General features: G+C 46.5%; 1 pseudogene; it reads left to right on the forward strand.

Annotated features, from left to right (window-relative positions):
• The first annotated feature begins 745 nt into the window (after positions 1-745).
• On the forward strand, positions 746-7,628 carry LOC144134059 (uncharacterized; annotated as a pseudogene).
• Positions 7,629-15,562: the final 7,934 nt, after the last annotated feature.

Consider the following 15,562-nt stretch of genomic DNA (forward strand, 5'->3'; position numbering starts at 1 on the left):
GGCGAACAAAAACATAACCGTGTCCAATTTTTTCCTCTTTTCATGCTTGAATCATTCTGGAATTTCTCGCCGATTGCTATCAGTAAAAGATGGCAAAACGAAGCATGTGTCGAGTGCTTTTATTGAAATTCAATGGCGCAAAGCCAGATTATTACTGCAGTTTTGCTCAGTGCCTTCACGCAATCTTCTATGAATAATTTTTTTCTAAACATGTATTGCAGAACTAAATGAAACCGGATTAAAAAGCTAAAACTCCGCCCAAGGCCAATCAAATTTAAGCGACTAACAGCAGTTTCTAACTTGTTCAGGACATGGCAAAGAATATAAACAACTACTAAGATTGTAGTGCGAAAGAGGCTCCTACTCCCATTCATGTACAAAATTATCGTTACACCTACGCGTTTATTCTGACAAACGGCGTTGACCAATTTTTAACCAATTAAAATTAAAAAAAGGTCAATGCAGTTTGGCAGAATAAACGCGTAGGTGTACCGATAACAGCGGTCCTGAATTGGCAAGTACATGACCTCAGAAGCGTCAGAGCCGGCAGCGATTTTAGGCAGCTTAATAGACCATATGCGAAATGCGCAGCGCCATCTCGTTCACAAGTTGAGGCTTAGGTTTGCCATCTTGGTAACGGCGAGGAAGAAGCATAACCGCCATTACTCTATGGGAAGCGGAGACTGTATGCGCAAGGCCCGCGTGGATTCACAAGCCGCAGATCGACCCACAACGTATAGCGAAAATGCCGACTCACTGCTGTGTCCCCTGGTGTAAACAGCGAGGACCCAAGGATTCAGGCGGTAACAAGGTGCGTGATATTTACTTTAACACCCCTGTAATCCGTTCCCGAGAGGTAGGGAAAACTCGGTCGTACACGGTACCCCTTTTTAATAGTCGTCTCTGTGAAAAAAAGATATATAACCTCGAGTTGACTACTATTGACAATACCGGTTAGATAAGTACCGTGTTCTACCTTAACTGATGTTAGTGATTGGAAAGGCTTCCTTTCCTTCTCGCGTCCACCCCGCGGTGTGCCCGTGTTATCTGCAGGTACTATAGCAGCACTTTTTGTTACCCAACAGCCGTGACAGCAGCCGTGTCTTTAGAAAAAAGTTCAGATGCTGTGAATGTTCAAAGGCTGTAAATATTAAGGACACGGCGCTAGCTCCTGTAAGCCTGCGGTCACGTGGGCGTGCATTAATGCCGAGCTTTGCTCAGGTACAGGCTAACCTTCGCGCCGCGATTGAGATGCCGGATAGTGCGGATAAAACGGTGGACGCACATTCTCGCGTAGGTGGCCCACGGGGACTTACGATCGTGATCAATTATCGCTCTTACGCGGTCCAACTAAGCTAACCGCACGGAGTTTGCCGAGCTCTACCGCACAACACGATCGCTTACGATTGCGGCCGATCGTGATTTGTTTAATAATCGGTATCACGAAAAATCGCGATCGAAAGTGCCCGTTGGAGAAATATGCATAGTGACCACAACAGCCTGGTAACAAACACTTGCACCGTAGCGGATCAGCTAAGTTTATTATCAGGCGGAGTATTTTTAAGTGTCGCGAGCTGGTCAAAATATTCATGTATAGCGAATATAGGTTACTGATGAATTATATGTTGATACAGGTATTAACTACAAGTACATCTCTTTAAATTTGCAGGTTTCGTATCGCTTCCCAAGAGATGCCACATTATACAAAAAGTGGATCATCGCCATCAAGCGCGACGAAGAGAAATACTTCAAGGTGACAAAATGCACAACAGTGTGTCCAAGGCATTTCCTGTCAACACTATTTATTCCTGGTGGATCATGCGGCAACAACTTACTTACTGCGAAAAGCAGCCTGCCCCAGTGTGTTCAGCTTTAGCAAAAAGCAACAACTTTGCAAATAACCCAAGAAGCGAACATTGAGCGCCTGTCCACAAGCACATCAGATTTCAGTTCAAGCTGTTGCTCAAGCACTGTCTGTAGAAGACAGTGCAGCAGAATTTTTTGGTGATCAGTCTACTGATCGATCGTCTGCAGCAGCTATAGAGTCGAAGTACCTGAAACAGAGAGAGACGCCGCCAGCTGTTCACCTGCTTCAGGTACAACCTGTTTATTAGGTAGTGGCAAGTCTATCAGTGAAGTGGAACGTCTCGAGGGTGCGATTGCCGCATAGGCAAATGAAATAGACAGACATAAATATGAATGTGAAGTCCTCCAAGTACAGCTGCTCAATACGAAGAAAGAGTTGCACTTTTCACTCCAAGAAAATCGCCGCCTCACTGCACGTCTTGAAGAAAAATAAATTAGAACAAGCTTCGGCGTTGACCGTTTTAAACATTCAAAGGAGGACTTCCTTGCTTACACAGGAATACCATCATACCAGCACTTCCTGGCATTGATGACTTACATTAACCCCGGAAATAATGGGAGTAATATTTTAAGGAATGCTGGCATCAAAGCCAGCGGAGGCCGACGGCGGAAGCTGACAGCAGAAAATGAATTGTTCCTCGTACTTGTAAGGCTTCGTATCGGCCTCTTCGAGCATGACCTGGCACACAGATTTGGGATCATTCAGTCAACATTGTCGCGTATATGTGTTTCATGGATTACCTTCATGCACATGAGACTGTAAACTACCACTCTGGGTATCAAGAGCTGTAATAGACGCAAAAATGTCTGCAGCGTTAAGCACGTATCCAACAACAAGGGTTATTTTAGCTGCAACAGAGACAAAGTGTGAGGTGCCCTCCTCACTGTCTCTCCAGTCGAGCTCCTACTCTACTTACAAGACTTCAAATACCTTTAAAGGCCTCATTAGTTTTAACCAAACGGCTTAGTGAGCTTTGTGACAGAACTGTGCACAGGTTCTATATCAGATAGGGAGGCCGTTCTGAAAAGTTGTCTTCTGAACCTCAAGTTTGACAAAAATGACTCTGTCATGGTAGACAAGGGGTTCTTGATTGAGGAACTTTTGGCAAGTAAAAGTGTTAAGCTGAACATTCCACCATTTCTGCACAGGAATGCCCTCTCTGAACAACAAGTCAGAGAAACTAAAGAGCTTGCTTCTGTATCGGGCGTGCACTATCTGCCTTATTGTTACAGCGCATTGACTGCCTTATCATGTTGTGCCGGTGCCCCGCCCCATCATCTGTATAAAGGCGTACCAATAAACCCTACGGGTGCTTCTTGTTCCTGCGACCATGTAGTTGCCTCCGTTCCTTAGTTCGACACACATCACGTTACATGGTGTCAGAAATGGGATCGACCGACAACGATGGAACTTCTGAAGGCGCCGCCACCCTTGCGAATGACCGGCAACCTGTCTGAAAATTGGAGACGCTTCAAGCAGAAGTTCGACCTGTTCCTGCAGGCAACCACAACGAAGGAGCAACCTCGAAGCGAAGCCGCAAAAGCCGCGCTTCTGCTAAGCATAGCCGGCGATGAAGCGCTCGACGTGTTCAACACGTTCAAGTTCGAAGCCGCAGAAAGCAAGGACGACTACGCAACGCTCGTGGGGAAGTTCGAGTCCTACTGTGCTGAGGTGAGCAATGAAATTCGCGAACGTTATGTGTTTCGCTCAAGGAAGCAGACAGAGGGAGAACGATATGAGAGGTTCGCTCGTGACCTTAAAAATCAAGCCGCGCAAAGCAATTTCGAAGAACTGCAAGATTCATTGATCAGGGATCAGATCGTCTTTGGCGCGAATGACTCAATGCTACGCGAGAAAATGCTTCGAGAAAAGTCTTTAACATTGCAGAAAGCTGAAGAACTGTGCAAGGTGGCAGAATGTCTGGCTCTACGAAACGTGGTCTGGAAAGCTGCGGACGACCGCGTCGATGCTGTTACAAGGCACTCGCCACCATCACGGAGCAAAAGTAGTGATGAGCGCAGTAAGCAGTACCACTGCAAAAAGTGCAATCGACGGCACAGGCCCAGACAGCGCCCAACCTATGAGAAAAAGTGTAATGAATGTCGCAAGCTGCACCACTTCGCGTTGTGCTGTCAAGGAGCGTCTAAATTTGGCCACGTGAGCAAAGACAGCAGTGACGATGAGTTTGCAATTCTATAAGTCGGAACTTGCAAAGCAAGCACCAAAGACTGGGTAGTCGAAGCTAAAGTTGTTGAAAAAAATATTTTTTTCAAAGTAGACACCGGGTCGCAGGCATGCCTGCTACCGTTCTCTGTGTACCGCAAGCTTCGCGAGACTGAAAAGTTACAGCGTACAAGTGCGGTGCTGCGAGCTTACACCGGAGGCGTCATAACTCACTTCGGGACGATGACACAGGAAGTAACTATTGGTAACGCTTCCACTACCGTGAAGTTCTTCGTCGTAAAGAATGACCGTCATGCCATTCTTGGACTGGATGCAAGCGAAGCCTTAGGAGTTGTCGAGCGCTAGGTGGCCACTGTAAGTGCTTCGGAGTACGAAGCAATTAAGAATTTCAGACATGTCTTCCAGGGGTTAGGCTGCCTGAAGCGACCCTATAGCATGATCGTGCAACCGTCTGCGGTGCCAGTCGCCCAACCAGCCCGGCGCGTGCCACTGTCCCTGCGACAGCCACTTCGGGAAGAGCTGCAAAGAATGGAGCGTGCGGGAATCATCGCGAAAGAGGATGGCTCCACAGACTGGGTAAGCCCCTTGGTCTTGGTCAAGAAAAAGGATGGCAAACTTAGGGTTTGCATAGACCCAAGAAAATTAAACGAGCACGTAAAAAGGCAGCATTATCAGCTCCCAAAGCGTGAAGACATGGAAGCAGAACTGGCCGGCGCAGCCTATTTTAGCTGTTTGGACGCCTATTATTCTGGTTTTTACCAGATACCACTTGACAAGAAGACGTCCAAAATATGCACTTTTGCTACCCCTTTGGAAGATATTTATTTTCGATTGCCGTTCGGCATTTCATCGGCTCCCGTAGTGTTTCAACGACAGATGAGCGAAATCTTCGATGGCCTTCCAGGTGTACATGTGTACATCGAAGATATTTTGGTCTGGGGCGCAACCAAACAAGAACATGATCAAAGACTAGTGGCGGTCATGAAAGCTGCTGGGAAAGCTGTACTAACGTTCACTGCAAAAAAATGCAAGTTTGGCGTCACTGAAGTGCAGTTTCTAGGTGATATCATCACACACAGGGGCATCTCGCCAAACCCGAAACTTGTTAAAAGTTTGCTGCAGAGGCCCGTGCCCAAGACCAAATCCGATGTTCAACGCATGCTAGGTGTGCTGAACTATTTTGGTAAATACGTTCCGCGCCTGTCCGAGCGAACTGCGTCACTGCGAGCGCTTATCAAACCGCATTTCGAGTTCGAGTGGAATGAAAACCACTTGAGGGAGTAGAAAAGTGTTTTGCAGATTCTAAGCACGACGCCCGTGCTAGCCATTTTTGATCCCCGAAAAGAATCGAAGAGCACTTGTGATGCTTCAAAAGACTGCATAGGTGCAGCGCTGTTGCAGTGTCACAACGGCCAATAGCGGCCCGTGCATTAGGATCTCGAGTGCTAACGCAAGCTGAGCAGCGTTATGCACAAATTGAAAAAGAGGTGTTCAGCATATCATTTGCCTGCGATAAGCTTTATCAGTTCGTTTACGGACAAAAGATTCTCATCGAGATGGACCACAAACCTCTCTTATCCATAGCTGCAAAAGGAATATGTGACATGCCTCCCCATCTCCAATGGTTCTTTTTAAAACTATTCAACCACGACTTTGATTTGCAGTATGTCCCGGGAAAGCAGGTCATCTTGGCAGACATGCTGTCACAGTCGTCTCCGGTTGCTCAGGACGACAGCACTGGCGCCACGGACGACGTGGAAGTACACGCAGTTGCTGTTCTGGGCTACATGGTCACGGATGCAACACGTCAAAAGCTGGTAACTGCAACAGCTCAGGACGACTACCTGCAGGCAATCATCTCTTGCCTGTTAACTGGCGAGAGCATCGGAAGGGAACAAAAGCCATTTTCATCTGAGCTTTCTGTCGTAGATAGTATTTTGTTAAAAGGCACGAAATTGGTCATACCAAAAAGCATGCGGCGTGATATATTAGCAAGAATTCATGCTGGGCATCTGGGACTGCAGAAATGCAAAGAAAGGGCTCATCGTCTTGTTTTTTGGCCCGGTCTCAGCAGTGACATCACGATTATGATCCAGAGTTGCCCCACTTGCCGCGAATTTGCATACAAGCAACCGCAAGAACCACTGCTGATGCGCACAGTCCCTGGATGTGCGTGGTATCGAGTTGGCATAGATATTTTTTCTTTTGAAGAAAGTTCGTGCATCGTGGCGTTTGATGCTCTTTCCAACTTCCCAGAAGTCGAGAAACTTGTTGATAATACGACAAGGACGGCAATCGCGGTACTGAGTGCTATTTTCGCGAGGTACGGCGTACCTCTTGAAGTATGCACCGATAATGGGCCCCAGTTTGCAAGCCACGAGTTCGCAGTCTTTGCAAGAAATTTCGACTTCGCTCACATCACATCCAGTCCTCGCTACCCGCAATCCAATGGACTGGCAGAGAAAGGTGTCCAGGTTGTAAAGCGTATCCTGAAAAAAAGTGAACGCTCACGGGAAGATTTCTGGCTAGGTCTGCTGGCCTAACGCTCTACGCCGCTGGAAGTCGGCCGGTCACCTGGGGAACTTCTTCAAGGGAGGTGCCTGAGAGCTAATTTTGCTGCCGTACCGAAAACTGCGGTGAAGAAGCATCTTCATAAAAAAGCGGAAAGCCACTACCACCTCTGGCTAAAGGATCAGTCGTGAGGTTCGGGGATAAATCATGGTCAAAAAAGGCATAGTCGTCGCCACTACTGCTCCTAGGTCCTACGAAGTGCAAGCCAAGAATCTTCGGGTCTTTTGGCGCAACAGACGGCATCTTCTGCAAACCCGTGAGAGGTGTGCAACAGACATTAGTGATGACGTTAGTGATTCGCTCGAGCATGAACCTGTCGACCCCGGCCTAACTGCTCCAGACATCACGACTGCTGCCACAGCGCTATCTCATGCTCACTCACTCCAGCAACAGCCCGCCGTCAACAGCGCAGCGTCTGCAAGTGCTGCGCGCCACATGTCAACACCTTCTCCTGAGCCAACACCGGCCCCAAGAATGTCGGCTCGTACAGTCAAGCCACCGCAACGACTTCATTACGATGCTGAATTTAATCAAGTATCCTGAACTTTGTTTTCATTACCCCTCAGGGGATGTATCGGGCGTGCACTATCTGCCTTATCGCTACAGCGCACTGACTGCCTTATTATGTCGTGCCGGTGCCCCGCCCCATCATCTATATAATGGCGTACCAATAAACCCTACGGGTGCTTATTGTTCCTGCCACCATGTAGTTGTCTCCGTTCCTTAGTTCGACACACATCACGTTACAGCTTCATTGAGGATCCATGTAGAAAGGAGAATAAGAAGGGTCAAATCATTTCATATATTTGATCGGCCGATCCCGCTCACACTGGCTCCCATAATCAATCAAATCTGGACTGTGGCTGCTATTCTCACAAATTTGCAAAGCGCTTTGAGCAAACCTTCGCAACCAAGCAGGCAACAGCTGGTACCTCCAACAGAGCTAATGAATGAAGAACTTAAAGGATGGCCTATATTCACTGCCTCAAACCATGCAGCAAGATAACACAGGAGCAGAAACTTCCCTCATCCCCACAATCAGAGAGCACAAGGACTAGAGTAATACGACTCAGATTCTGTGAAATCCTGCACGAAAAACCAGTGTAATAAAGGAAAACTAGTGTGATGCACTAAACTGTGCTGTACTGTTGGGTCACACTCATGAAAGCGACCACTTGGCACCTAGATGAATGACGAAAATTTTGCTCCTTAAAAAGGGCTGGTTCCATCATGGTGGTAGGAATTTCGGTTCATTTTGTTTGGGAAGTGGCCACAAAATGCAGGCTTGCAGACTGTGGAGGCGTGCCTGTTTTAATACGTTTGCATTGTACCATAAATGTTACTGTGTTATATATATATATATATATATATATATATATATATATATATATATATATATATATATATATATATATATATATATATATATATATATATATAAAGCACAGTAACATTTATGGTACAATGCAAACGTATTATAACAGGTCTTTGTCAGTTGCAATGATCTATGTCATCCGTTAATTGTGATGACCAAATGTACCTGTTGCACTGTGTGTCGTAAGGGAGCGCAAACCTCGTCAAGCCTTGTTTGGCTTTTTATCTGCGTTTTCCTCAGTATCCATAATACGATTGATTGATTTTGATGAAATTTCAAATTATCAATAAGCGAGCATCTTTTCGATTTCTTTCCTGCCCCCCTTCAGCACAATATGCTTCACAAACTAGCGCTAAAATCAACCGTTTTATTCTATATCACAAAGCCTGCTTTCAACTCGAGCTAGTTTTTGAAGGTGTAATTTTCTGCGGGATCTAGTTAAACTAAAAAAAATCTTTCATGCGTCTTTATTTTATTTATTCAGGGAATGCAAAAATATAGAATGGGTGATGAAAAGAAAAGATAAGGAATGGCCAGGAAATGAAAGGAAGCCATTGTCTAGCCCAGAAGCCTTATATATAAAAATCACTAGCTGCAGTAGGTGTAGACCACTACAATGAAGAAAAACTAGTGTTAAAACCACAGATGAATGCAATCTCAGAATTATACCACAGCAGTGTTGTGAGCAGCAATGTAAGGCACGGCACTACTGAAAAAGAAATCATCCAACTGTGCCTTATCATCGTCCCACCTCCCTTGATCAAAATAAATGCGCTTCACAGCAATCCACTTTTCAGAAAATACTACAAAGTCGGCCCATTTGCATTCTGTGAAAGCCATCTGTCCTAAAACTTGGTAAAAATACTCATCTCTCTTGAGCTGATGTGTACCATCAACAAATGCAAGACAAGGTTTTGCTGGTTACAGTGTTAGCTTCACTGTCCTTCAAAGAGTAGGGACATTTTATCTCCACATCACCATAGGTGCCTTCTTCCGGGTCAAAAACCAACCTATCCGGGCTTGCACCTAGCCATCGAAAGCCAGGGTGCACAGCAAGGCCACAATATTACAAGGTCACGTTGTGACCTGCAGCTCTCATTGTAGCGGCATACCGCTCTGCGGCAAGAGCCTCATTTTTTTCCCATCCTGTACAGCCCGTACCTGGGACAGGTCCTTTGAGTCCAAGAGATTCCTTAACCTTTCTCTGTCCATTCTTTCCGCCTCATGACCTTGCCAAAGGTAGATGTTTTGAGGCGGTGTCGTAGTGCCGAGTTCCACTTGTCGCTCAGGGCCTACTGCCTGGTATTTGCATCTAACTCCTGGGCTTCTTCAGGACTAAGCTGAAAGTGCTAGGAAAGGAAAACGATATTATGTATTTCCCGCAAATCTTCCCTTTCTTGCATTTCAGCAGTTCTCAATAATCTTGCTTGGTGCACACCCAGTCCTTTTCGACATTTGCTAGTAAAAGTGCATCAGATGACGCTAATTTGAGCATGCAAAATGTTGACCGATTCAATGACCAAACTAAAATTTTCACAATTCACTGCAAGCCAGTCATCTTTCATGCTTTTTGTCAGCCGCCGCACAGCTGTTTGTGTTGTTATATCATACTTCAGAGTTATTCAGAGTTTTGGCCTATTCTATGAAGTGTTAACAAGACACCGCCTGTGCACAACCTACATGGTTAATGACATGTGTCGGTGTTGTGTTGCAGACACCAGTTTTGAGTTTTATGTGTGTCCAGTAACCGCGATGCGAGTGCCAGCCAGTGTGTGTGTGTGTGTGTGTGTGTGTGTGTGTGTGTGTGTGTGTGTGTGTGTGTGTGTGTGTGTGTGTGTGTGTGTGTGTGTGTGTGTGTGTGTGTGTGTGTGTGTGTGTGTGTGTGTGTGTGTGTGTGTGTGTGTGTGTGTGTGTGTGTGTGTGTGTGTGTGTGTGTGTGTGTGTGTGTGTGTGTGTGTGTGTGTGTGTGTGTGTGTGTGTGTGTGTGTGTGTGTGGGCGCGTGCGTGCGTGCGTGCGTGCGTGCGTGTGTGTGTGTGTGTGTGTGTGTGTGTGTGTGTGTGTGTGTGTGTGTGTGTGTGTGTGTGTGTGTGTGTGTGTGTGTGTGTGTGTGTGTGTGTGTGTGTGTGTGTGTGCATAGACATCACCCGTGAAACTCATTGTATTATGCCATCATCAGCCTTCATTCACACTTTCTTTTTCCTCCTCTTCCCTTTCCCCTGTGTGGAGTAGCAGGCCAGGGCCCTGTTACCACCGGCCGACCTCTCCGCCTTTCTTTCATTAAAATTCTTGGCTGCGACAATGGCAACAGAAAGTTCGAACTGTTGGCTGTGCAAACATGATGCATGCAATAGAAAATTCGAACTGTTGGCTGTGCAGACATGCGGCATGCTTAACGGCTTAGTATTCTCAAACACTTCATTCTGAGAGAGAACATGAGCCATGAACTGATGGTCACCTGGCTGCAAATGGAAAGCACAAAACCGGAACCAGAGATAAGAAAAATGCTGCTTCATTATGAAATTTAAGTTCACTTTCATCACTAACTGGTATTTTTTGTGAATTATTAACCTACAGTGCCTTTAGCAAAGGGCTCATTAAATGGATTAACATGGCTATCACTGTGGTTGGTAAATAAGGATACTAAAATTCCGGTCAACACGCTGGTTCTTTACCCTGTACGACTGCCCCTGCCACTCCACAAAAGTAATATGGCAGCTAAGTGAGCTCTGACGGGCGCTTATTACTTTCAATGCACATAATGTGAATGACAAATCGCACGAATAAAAACCGGAAACGCAAAAGAAAAAAGAGCAAGAACACGCAGCTGGCTGTGAATCAGTCAATAAAGCGAGCACGTTTAGCTGTGCACACATTAGGCAAGAACAGTATTCGTTCGGTACGCCAGTTCAAGAGGTAAAGAGCACTTTATGCCCAGCGAATAAGAGCAGCAGGTCTAAATATATAGTATAATCAGACATGCATGCTTTGAACACTAGCATAGCAGACAGCCATCGCCAGACTAAATGGCCTTGAAGCCTGGATGGTGCTATCACAGCCAGTGAACTTTGAGAGAATGCACTTCAAACCTTTTAGCAAGATCAGCAGCAACACTTCTCATCACCTGGCATTTAGATGGTGTGTAACTGGCAGCATGGCCTCGTCAATGAATGTCAAATATTTACTAAACATGGTGCTCAATATGTGCTCTTATTCACTCAGACCTGAATGTAAATAGACAGTATGCACTAATGGCACAGTTAGGACAGCAGAAGCATTTCAACAAGCATGCTTACTGTCATATGTAAAAAGAAGTCGCTATATGCTGCACAAAACACTTTTCCTACCACAAACACATGACAAACCTGCAAAAGCACCCGATAAATGCAGTGAACGAAAGCAACAACTAATGTGCTAACCATCAGAATTTGTTGTTCATCAGCTGTGAAGACAGCAGGAAATGTGTAAAGCACAGCACCAGTAAACAGCTCCAGTCGTGAGACAGCGCAATTGGTGCCTGCCGCAGGGGCTATGGTGGATATCCAGGTCTTAAAATCGTGCGGACTGCCCGACTGCTGGTATGTCAGTGGAGAGCCTACTGGAGCAAGGCTTTCCTTTGTCTTTACCAGAGGAACCTGCACGTCCCGCAAAACAGCGGCAAAACGAAGGTCACCCAGTGCCTCCAGCTCAGCACCAGTGACTGGATTGCGGCTACTTGGCTAGCTTCATCCTGCTTTTCCAGGCTTGCACCTGAAAGTTTAGCAGCCACTGGCAACTGCGCACCGCCTTCTCGGGGGGCTCGCCAGTCCACGTCGAGAACACTTGCAGGCTTGATGCGTTTCTGTCTTGGGCGTCTCCACTGCTTAAGCAACTCCGTGCAGGCAAGCTCTGGTGGTGGCTCTGCAAATCCCTGCTCCTTCAATAGGGCTAGCAGGCGTACTGCTGCAAGGACGTGACTGCAGGCTCCACTCTTTCCTGCCGGGCATTCGCAGGCAGTGGTATGAGGCACGCCGGTGGTAATGTGAAAAGACATCTGCGCATTGTAGGGACGGCAACCTTTCTCCTGACTGCGGAAACTTGTGCAATGCATGTGGACGATACCAAGTGTGAAAAGAAAATCCAAAACAGTGCTGTGATACTCATGAAGTTCCAAACTTATCCTATAACACTGGTATGTGCGTTGAGGGGAGAGTGCTCAAGAACCGAGACATCTCAATGGACATAAGATACAAGTCTTGCATAAAAACCTTACGACCAGTGTTTGTTTCATGATTAAAACTGCAATTAAAAATTGGCTCTAGCAATATATAAAAGCTGGTCTGGTGCCAAATACTTGTTTCTGTATAAGTAACGTTACCACTTGAAAAACCACGAGATTAAACTAAAAATCAAATCCTGGGGTTTTGCTTACCGAAACCATCATATCGTTACAAGGCACGCTCTAGTGAAGTGCTCCGGAATAATTTAAATTACCTGGGGTAGTTTAACGTGCCCTAGAACGCAAGTACATGTACAGTAAAAGGGCGTTTTTGCATTTCGCCTCTGTCGAAACGAGACCGCCGCGAAAGAGACTCGATCCCCCAATCTCGCACTTAGCAGCAGAGCGCCTTAGCCGACTAAGCCACTGCGGTAGTTGAGAGAAAACTGCAAGAACCGATTTGCAAAGCAATATGCACCGCTCTGGGCACGCGGCCGTTCGATTGCATCGGTACGTCTGTTTCGCAAAATGTTTCTGTGCCGATTCGGCGTCCGCCCCTTCAACATAAAGAAACCGGTCGCATCTTAACATAACGTTACTCGCGCTTGTTGCTTCCGCCCACAAACGCTCCTTGAAACGAAGAAAGAGAAGCTCCCACTATTCGGTTGCGACGAAACTTTCATATCAAGTGAGCGAGCTACAACTTTGGGTATGCGCGTAATGGAAAAGTACAGAGCGCCGGGGAAACGCTGGCGTCGGACGCCGTTCGCAGAGTATGCCTACAGCCAAATGTTGCTTACCCCGAGTCACATGTGTTCGTGCGAAGCGATGACGGCGAACAGTACGCCTCGATGGCAAAGCTGTACGCCTTCTTCCGTTGACGGGCAGAGACGCCTTTTTAGTCGCACAACCATTCCAATATGCGCTCCGAAATATGCGGAACGACAGTCAAATTCGTCGTGCAACCTGAGCTGCTCAGACTCGGAAAGCATAGCGGCTGATACGTGACGAGAGGTCTTGGCATCGTATAAAACTTTCGCTCAAATACAAATAGACCTCAATACGGCGAACAGACTGGCACATGGGCTGGCAGCTGAACACTCGCCGCAATAAAGACGGCGACCAGACTTTCGGTGCCCAGTGTTGGCAGATGACCAAACAGTTTTGTATATGATCTATTGACTCGACGAAGAATGAGCCTTAGCAACAGATGAACCTCTCAACGGCCATCCACAACTTCCAACGAGATGAAGGAGAACTAATCGAGACGTTGAATAAGAGATACCTGCAACGCAGACAACCCAATAGCCCCGACATGCTCCCAACATACTGCGGGAAACCAAACCTACATTTACTTGAAAAGGTGAATATTCAGGAAGTCCATGCGAAACTGTTACACTTCATGAGATGCTCGAGCCCGGGCGGGTACAAAACTACCGCCAAGATGCTAAAAAGCCTGGATGACAGATTATTTCGGCGCATTGAAAGTTTTGTACGGCATGAGATGAAAGAAGGGTAGCCCCGCCCGCAGATTAGAAAACGGCATAAATTCTGTTCATCCCGGAAACGGGCGTACAAATCAGTCACAAACCTAAAGCCAATCACCCTTGCCGCGTGCACTATGCGGAACTGATGAAAAAACTATTTCACAAGAGGGTCTACAAACGCTTAAAAGTAAACTTCTAAATCTCGGACACTGTTTTCAGCTTGAGGCTCAACCTTTCCAAGCAGGACATCCTGATCCAACTGAAGGAAGACATGAAAGCTCGCCCGAGATTGTATTAAACCAGAGCCATCCTTACACTGGACCTCACAGGCGCTTTAGAGGACGTCTCACGCGTAGCAGTCCTGGACAGCATCAACAGAATAACTTCGGCAGCAAAATTTACCATTAAATCAGGATTTTCCTGGCATAGGGAAGTGCGCCTAACCCTATGCGAGACGACTTCCGAACTCATAAATCAAGGCTGCCGAGGTATGCCACAAGGCGCGGTTTTCTGCACGCTTCTATTCAGCATAGCTCTATGGAGAAAGCCAGCTCTGCTAGAAACCACACAAAACATCAATCACGCCATTTACGAAGACGGCGTCACAATCTGGACATTTACATGACCCGTCGGTACCACCAGAACACCCTCTAACATACTAAGAATCATGCCAGCCAATGTGCGCCACACGAAGCGGGCTGCAATTCACCCCTAACGATTGAGAACTTATCCTGTTTAGATAGAAGCAGGAAGAATCCTCAGTCGTTCTTCGACTAGAAAATGAACAGATCCGAGAAGTCGAAATAATCATGATTCTTGAGCTCGCCATAAAGAACAAAGGCAATCACCATGAAATAATGAGAAGTTAAATACTACTAAGGATAAAATGGCAACGCGAGCTTCCATCCGTGTGCCCGATTTGCCAAATACAGCCAGCACGGATGAATGGATGGATGGATGGATGGATGGATGGATGGATGGATGGATGGATGGATGGATGGATGGATGGATGGATGGATGGATGGATGGATGGATGGATGGATGGATGGATGGAAGGATGGATGGATGGATATATGGATGGATGGACGGACGGACGGACGGACGGACGGACGGACGGATGGATGGATGGATGGATGGATGGACGGAGGGACGGACGGACGGACGGACGGATGGATGGATCGATGGATGGATGGATGGATGGATGGATGGATGGATGGATGGATGGATTGATGGATTTATGGATGGATGGATGGATGGATGGATGGATGGATGGATGGATGGATGGATGGATGGAGGGATGGATGGATGGATTGATGGATGGATGGATGGATGGATGGATGGATGGATGGATGGATGGATGGATGGATGGATGGATGGATGGAGGGATGGATGGAGGGGTGGATGGGTGGGTGGATGGGTGGATGGGTGGATGGGTGGATGGATGGATGGATGGATGGATGGATGGATGGATTTATGGATGGATGGATGGATGGATGGATGGATGGATGGATGGAGGGATGGATGGATGGATGGATGGATTTATGGATGGATGGATGGATGGATGGATGGATGGATAAATTGTCCGCTTTGAAACGGGGTGATGGCAGTTGCCGCCACGCTTAGGTACTTTTCCCTTTATTTTTGTTTAACTATGTTGTAAGTAAATAAAATTAGCCATTTTTTTTAAACACGCCTTCCTACACATTTAACCTTATGTAACCTGTCTGCTTTTAAGCAACCAATTTTCCAATCGGTTTATGTTAATTTGCACTGCAGATTTATATACATGAGTATAGTTATCCCTAAACCCTAGGGACTAAGGAAGAGTTACTGTGCCTGCATCGGCATGGGGATGAATACTATCACATTTATAACATTTTAG

The sequence above is a fragment of the Amblyomma americanum genome, chromosome 5 (assembly GCF_052857255.1).
Source record: "Amblyomma americanum isolate KBUSLIRL-KWMA chromosome 5, ASM5285725v1, whole genome shotgun sequence".
Classification (NCBI taxonomy): domain Eukaryota; kingdom Metazoa; phylum Arthropoda; class Arachnida; order Ixodida; family Ixodidae; genus Amblyomma; species Amblyomma americanum.